This window comes from Tenrec ecaudatus, chromosome X (assembly GCF_050624435.1).
Source record: "Tenrec ecaudatus isolate mTenEca1 chromosome X, mTenEca1.hap1, whole genome shotgun sequence".
In the NCBI taxonomy this organism is placed as follows: Eukaryota; Metazoa; Chordata; class Mammalia; order Afrosoricida; family Tenrecidae; genus Tenrec; species Tenrec ecaudatus.
The window spans coordinates 18335647-18342136 of NC_134548.1; positions in this window are offsets into that span (position 1 = coordinate 18335647).

Genomic DNA, 6490 nt, shown 5'->3' on the forward strand with positions numbered 1-6490 from the left:
AAGCCCACCAGTCCAACATTAACCCATTAACCAATGTGCCCAACATCAATCCAGGAAGTCCTCCTCCATCTCACAAAACAGAGGCAATGATGCTGACTGCAGGAGGAAAGCTGAGTCAGTGAATGGATAAACATCTCAGTGCTGGCAGAGATCTACACACGGCTGCTCCAGCACCCAGGGCTGCATCGGGGTAGGTCCATGTGGCTTCTCCTCAGGGATGTCTTGCAGGAAGTGAGCCTTGACAGCTGAAGCAGGGAACGGGCTAAGGCAGCTGCACCCTGGTCCGACCAGAAAGCAAGAGACCTAAGAGCTCAAAAGGCAAGGCTCACTGAACCATTTATCCCTCTGCCTTTCAATTAACCCCACATGTGTTTATTGACCAGGTTGGCACAATAAACTAACTACCTCAGCTGATAACTGCTAAGTCGAGAGTTTGAAACCACCAGTCACTCCAACGGAAAAAGGTGAGGTTTTCTACACCAGTAGCGTTACAGTCTCAGAAACCCACAGGGCAGTTCTGCTCTGTCCTATAGTGTCACTCTGAGTGAGCATTGACTCGATGCCAGTGAGTTCTTTGTTTTGTAAGAAAGGGGACTCTGGATGGAGTCGGTGTGCCTGGATTCAAATCCTCACCCTACTATTCGCTATCCATTTAACAATGGACACAGGCTCTCAGTCTCAGCTTTCTCATCCTAGAAGTGGATGGGACAGGGTGAAATACCCATATCCCTAGGGAGAAGACTTATAATCAGGGCTTTTTATAGAATCTTCTTTCAACCTCTGAAAATACTCAAACCCCACAGAAAAGGGTCAACAAACCGTTAACCTGTGGTATTTAAGAGCAAGGATGGGTTGGTACAATTTATTAATGGATTGAACTAAAATTCACAAGTAATTTATGATATTGTAGGAAGGAAAAATCATTACATAGGAGGGATCAGTATATTCATATGCACCTAACTCGGGGCAGAGTAGATTTGGATACCCGGGTTCACAGAGCTGCCTCCTACAATGTATTGGGGAACACTGCACACTGAAAGCCCACTGCAGATGAGGTGGTCTTGGATGAGTAGTCATGCTCCTGAGTTAAAAATAAATAGCACAAAGGGATTTTACCAAATCCTTCCTTCAGCCATGTATCTATGAGGGATAGTTTGTGTAGAATAATGTTTAGTAGACAATAGACATCGGATGGTTTTGCAGATTGATATTGTAAACAAAGTATCTCTCAGCAAAAGTATAGTCTGAAGCAAATGGGAGTTTAAAAATGGGGTGGTTAAATGAGGAAATGAGAGATTTCAGCTTTAAAGGAAACATTGCATCACAAACTCACATGCCTGCGAGGCTAATAGGCACTTAGGAGCTCCGTGGTGCTGTTGGGTGAACCAGCCTGAAAGCCGCCATAGAGGGTCACCATGAGTCAGAACAATGGCAGTGGAGGGGGTTTGTTTAAGATGTATATTAAAAGTAGCAATTGATAGAAGAACTGCCCCCAAAAAATCTAGTCATAGCTTTAGAGGACTACACTCCACTCTCTTTTCATTTCATTTTTTCCTGGACACTTTGAAGCTCCCTCGTACTGCTGATATGCACACGAATAAACATGAAAATATACAACCGATGGAGACAGTTGTGAAGAAATGTATATAAATGGAAGATAGATAATGATAGCACAATATAAGGATTACTAATGCCCTGGAAATATGAGGCCCATTAATTCCCCTGAAATAAATAAATGAAGTTACTGATTGGAAGTTTATACCTTGTTCTAGGGAAATATGATGTAGAATATTCAACACTGACATATTCTCTTTGTAAGCTTTTGAACTTTAAAATGATCTATACCTATAGCTAGGTGTAGACAACAAAAACTTCTCCAGGGGGGAAATAAGAAGGGTAGGGCAGATCTATTCATGCGCATTCACCAACAATTCTATGTCTAGGAATTTATTCTAAAGAAATAACTTTATGGGCACATACAAGGATGTCCATTACAATTTTATTTATAATATAGCCATCTTTTTCAAATATTTAGAATACCAAAAAATAATCCACATTAGAGAATACTTGGTAGCCTTTGAAATTACTTTTTATGAGACTATTGGATGTTATAGGGGAAACTTTCATGATATAATACCATCAAGTAAGACAATCCTAGTACAAAAGAGTAAATGGAGTCTTACTCTAATTCAGTACCCATGCAAGCACATGTACACACAGGAGAAAAAAATAAAGACAGGAAAGATCTACATTCACGTGAAAAGCATGGAGAAAGACATGACCAGCGAGGTGATACAGCACAAGCAGCCCCTGAAATCCCATTCTCCCACTCTTTGGACTGGACCCTCTGACAGCATTCCAGAAAGGATAACACTGCACCCCCTCCCTCTGACCTCCCCTTTGTCCCTTCCCCCCAGTTACAGGGTCAGGGGGTCAGAGAACATCTATGTGACTATGTAGTTCTTGTGGCAATCCCTTGGTGGAACAAATGACCTGCTTAGAAAGGAGAAGCCTCCAGGCCCAGTAGCTGGAATTTTGATCCACTAAGCCAGATTTTTCCTAAAGTCCCAAACGAGGAGGAAATGAGCTTCCAGAGCCATTCAGACCAGATTTTCTTGCATGACCCACTTTTGATATATTTCAAAGTTCCGACATATCTAAAATTGTCACAACTGATTCCATTGACTTGGAAACCCCGTTCCTCCATTGTATGGAAACCCAAGATTTACCCCAAGGCCTTGGCCAAACGACAGACTCCCCAAAGTTCCCTCTTCCGTTTGCAGCCCAAAGCCACTGTCCAGCCTCCATGTCCAGTGGGGGAGCCTTCGTCTCTTAGTGCCGCTGCGAAAGAAATACCCTGTTTGGGGCTTTTCACAAACCAACTTACTTCCCCACAGTAGGTGAGGTTCAAAGCCTGCATGCAGATGCTGGCTCTAGAAGACGTTCCCTCTCTCTGAGGAGCCCTGGTGGCACCGTGGGTTACACACTGGGCTTCTAACCTCAACTTCAGCGGTTGGAAACTACTAGCCATGCCAAAGGAGAAAGATGAGGCGTTCAACTCCCGTAAGGAATGATATATAGTCTCAGAAACCCACAGGAGCAGTTCCATTCTGTCCTGTAGGGTCACTATGAGTCAGAATGGACTCAATGGCAGTGAGTGAGTGAGTGAGTGAGTGAGTGAGTGAGTGAGTGAGTGAGTGAGTGAGTGGCTGGCTGGCTGGCTCTTTGCAGCTTCTGTTTCTTGGTCCTGGGCAATCATCGTGTGATGTCGCATCTATTCCCCACTTGCTCTTGCTTGTTTCTGGTCCTTGATACCTTAAAATTGGTTAAGTTTCAGACAGGAACCCCCCCCCCCCACACACACACACACACTGAAAGGGCCTTATGAACATGACAAAGAAAACTCTAGGCCCAAGTGGAATGATACTGACGTGCACAGGAGCTCGGATTGACAACACGTATTTCCGGGCGGGGTGGGGGGATACAATTCAATCCAGTTCTAACATTGTGATTTCATGATACCCCTGCTGCTTTATGAACCTCACTTCAGCACTCGCTGGTCTCTCCTGGAGAGAGAGCAACTTTTCAAACCATTTTTCGTTGTTGGTGACAAGAAAATCGCTGAGCCACGCCTTTGATGTGCCGCAATGAAGCCGCCATTTCTTTGATTGGTGTGCGGTGGTTTTACAAGAGAATTTCCTATTTGAGGCATTACAGTGATTTTTTTAATGGACTTATTCTTCTCTAATGAAGCAAGGTGTTAACTGGAAATATGAATAAGGAGATCTTTGGCGAGATTTTTCAGGCTCTCAGTGGCTTTCGAAAAATAGTAGGGTTAGTTCTTTTTATTTTCAATAACAAGAATTCCTTTGACACAAAGCTTAACATTTCCTCAAAGAAAATGTTACAATACCAGAAGCTTTCAGGCTGACATTTACTTAGTTTTTACAAGAGGAATATTTAAAATTTACACAAGGTTTACATCTGAACATCTTCAAGTTTTATAGGTATAAACCTAAAGGGGAACTCTAAAATCAGAACCTTGAACCAAAGCATTTTTCACATGTCAACGGGAGTGCGTCCAGGTGACTAGTTCTAGGTCAGCAGGCTCGTATCCTAGGAGCTTCCTGGAGTTTTTACCTCAGGTGGCCACCTGCTTGTCCAGAGAAACATACTGAGCAGGCAGGTGCCCAGCATGAGATTGACCAGTGAGAAGCAACACAAGTTAGTCTACTTCCTTGCCCCATACAGCTTACCTACAGACCCCGTCAGGAGTGTTGTCTGAATATTTTAAAAAGAATCCGTGTCACATAATCTTTCTCACCCCTTTTCATTATGAGGATTGTTTTGTGAAATAAAAATCATTTACAACTTCTCACTTCATAGCGGGCCTACTTTTTGTCCCTTGATAGAGAGAGATCAAAGCCTCTTATGTCCTTCTCTTATGTCCTTGGACACACACACGTGTACATGCATGCGCATGCACGCACACACATGCCTCTTTGTGAAAAAAAGGGTAAAGTAGAAAATAAAAATCATCCACATTTACACATCTCAAAGAAACAATATCTTGGAATATTTGTTTCTCCTTCACTCTCCATCTTTGTGTATCTCCTTCTTTCCCCCTCTCCTTCCTTCCTTCTTTTATTATTAGCTGAGATTGAATGCAGATATCATATCATTCCATATTTCAATCATGTCAGGTAGAATGTACAATTCCTACCATAATCAGTTTCCAAACATTCTTTTTCTACATGGTCTCCTTGTCATCGTCTCTGTTTTACCCCTGCCCACCACCACTGCACCCCCTTCCCCCTGCACCCCTGGTTCGACTTGCTGTCCCTCAAGGTTCATCGATCCTAGGGGAACGTGGTCACTAAACAAAGTGCTTGGGAGAGAGGAGTATAGAAGATCAACGGCATAAATCTGACCTGAACCGTTACAACTTTGTCAGTAGATCTGGTTTCCAACCTTTTCCGTGTTTTTTGTTTGCTTTGTTTTGTTTTCATATTAGAGCATGTCTCGGAGGTGTTATGTCAATGGAGCTTATATGTTTTTCTACTTTTCAGTATATGAAACCTTTTTAAAGAAAAATTTTTGTCAATATAATGCTTGCTTTATTATGAAGAATCCATTTGGTTTAGAAGAATAAAAAGTTAAGACAGTTGAAAAATCACCTGCAAAACACCACCCAGAAGAAATTTTCGCTAACTTGAAGAAAGTCCCAGACAATTCTCTAAGCTTCTGTGAAAAGAGAGAAAAAAAAAAAAGACAGATGGATACAGATGAGGAGAATTTTAAGAGATGCTATTTCTTAATTGCAATATGAATAAAAGAGCTAAATGTCACTTTAATGGAAATATTTTTAATTTTATTTTTAATATCACAGAAAAAGAATATAAAGTAAAATCAAGAGATTCCTAATCAATATTATTTACAAGTGTTATTTCCTATAGTAGTCTTCTGACTCTACCAAAAAAAAGCTGTTTTAAAAAGTAGAGGAAGTGGTTAGGATTGGACTTTTCAAATCACTGGTTCCAATTTTAGATAATATTTACCCCCTACTATGAACAATGAGCCCATTAATACTTTCACACTGCCTCTCCTCCCTTACTGTTCATTGTTTGATGGTTGTATTCTTTTTTCTCATGGCCAACTTAGCGCCTTCACATCTACCCTGTTGCAGTAGGGTGTGTTGCAGTAGGGTATGTTGCAGTAGGGTGTGTTGCAGTAGCGTGTGTTGCAGTAGAGTGTGTTGTAGTAGGGTGTGTTGTAGTAGGGTGAAATTTCCTAATAAGCTTTTCTATCCCTGTCTCTCCCACCAAATGATTGGGTGGCACTAATAAAGGAGACTGCTCCGTATTCCTTTCCCGCCCCCTGCTGTAAAGAGGAGCTGCCTCATCAGGAAGGGAGAGAAATCTCAGGACCATTTGAAGCAGAGCACAGAGACCATTGTAAGCTTGAACTAGAGTCTTGACCAGTTGACCACCCTATACACACAACCTGAGTTTGGTCTGGGTGCAAGTATGTCTTACGGGTTGTATGACAGAAATTTCTTCCCTGGCTTTTTTTTATTATTGTTGTGGAGTCTGCTTTCTTACGCATTATTAGATTTTGATTTTGTTTTCTGTTGGGTCTCCCAGCAGTGAAGACAAGCATGGCATAGCATAGGGTGTTTGCTATTTCAAAGGGGGGAAAGTAAGCAATCTGTCTAATAATGGAGCTTCTTGATGAGGTAAAAAGTCCTTCATCAGGGAAAGTTACAGATACATGCAAGGTAACAGGGAAACATCTAGATCAGATTTTTAGTTCAATCGGCTATGACAAACCAGAGTTATTTAAAATTAACATTCTATCACAGTGCATTAGTCTGGGTACTTTAGAGTAACAAATCCACAGAAACTCCTATGTATAAGAGAGAGTTTTACATAAAGGGTAAGTGCACATCAAGAAAACATCACAACCCAGTGCTGCCCAAGCCCACAAGTCC